Raw genomic sequence first — 1,507 nt, forward strand, 5'->3', positions numbered from 1 at the left:
GAGACAGGGAGGACAGGGGGGACATTAGAGGACCGGGGGGGACACGGGGGAGATTGGGGGACATGAGGGGACACGGGGACATTGGGGGACATCTGGGGACGTTGGGGGACGTGGGAGGGGACATGGGGGACATCTGAACACATGGGGACACGGGGACATGGGGGGACATCTGGGGACATTGGGGGCAGACATGGGGGCATCTGGACACTTGGGGACATTGAAGGTCATTGGGGACATCTGGGGACATAGGGGGACATTGGAGGACATTGGGGACATGGGACATCTGGGGACATGGGGACTTGGGGGACATTGGAGGACATTGGGGGACATGAGGGGACACGGGGACCTGGGGACTTGGGGGACACCGTGTGACCCTTCAAGGTCATCTCCCCATAACCCAAAATCCAGGCGTTTCACCCCATTTTTGCCTCCCGCCGCCACGGGTGGTGGAAAAACGACCCCTTTTCGTGGCTTTTTCCCCCCCCCAGATTTAAACTCAGTTCACCATTGCGTTGCGTTGCGCCACATTTTTCCCTACTGGTTGTCTTCTTCAGGTCAACGGGGTCCCGGCCGCCCTCCCCGTGGAGGTTTCCGACGCGTTGACCATCAACGAGACCCGGGGTACCATCTGGGTCACCCAAAAACCCCAATTGGTCATCGGCCTCAGCCCCGCCGGAGAGGTGACGGTGACGGTGGGCCAAGAGCTGAGCAAAAACCTCTGCGGGATGTGCGGGGACTACGACGGGACGGCGGCCAACGACCTCCGTGGTCCCGACGGGAAATTGGTGGGGGACGTGACGGCGGCGGTCAAAGCGTGGCGAGCGCCCGACTTCACCCCGGTGAGCGACCCCGGGAGGTGACAACGTCCGGGTGGCGGTCGGCGTCTTTTCGTGGGCCAACTCGCGCTCGGTTGTGGCCTCGTTGGCCGTTGGTGCCACCACCGTGGAGAAACCTCCACCGATTGGGTCCCAACCCTTCAGATTGCCCCAAAATTGCCTTTTTTTTTCCCAACCGTTTGCCGCCCTTCGTCCCACCGTCACCGTGAGGTGTCCGTCTACTGGTTCGTCTCTTCCTTTTTAACCAAAATCGTTTTCCCCCACCCCGATTTCACCCACGGTGGTGGCCTCCATCATCACGAGGTGTCAGCGCCTTGACCCCTCTTCCCGTTTTGCCCAAAATCGTCCTTTTTTCCACTAGTTTTGCGCGAGGAGTGTTGTCCTTCAGCCCGCCACCGCCAAAAGCTCTTCAGCTGTTGTCCCGCTCCTTAATTTTAACCAAAATCAGCCTTTTTCCCCCCAGTTTCATGCGGGAGAGGCCCTCCAGGGCGCCGTCCTTCGTATTAACCGAAATAGTCCTTTTTCCCCTCAAATCGGGCCCAAAATGGCCTGCGAGGAACCGATGGGTTCGTCGTTGGACCCCGTCATCACGTGGGGAGAAAGGGGGGGAAAGGCCCCAAAAAGGGCCGGAAATTGCCCCCAAAAGGGTGGAAAATGCCCCCAGTGTAGGG

The sequence above is a fragment of the Charadrius vociferus genome, unplaced genomic scaffold (genome assembly GCF_000708025.1).
Source record: "Charadrius vociferus isolate BGI_N301 unplaced genomic scaffold, ASM70802v2 scaffold497, whole genome shotgun sequence".
NCBI lineage: Eukaryota > Metazoa > Chordata > Aves > Charadriiformes > Charadriidae > Charadrius > Charadrius vociferus.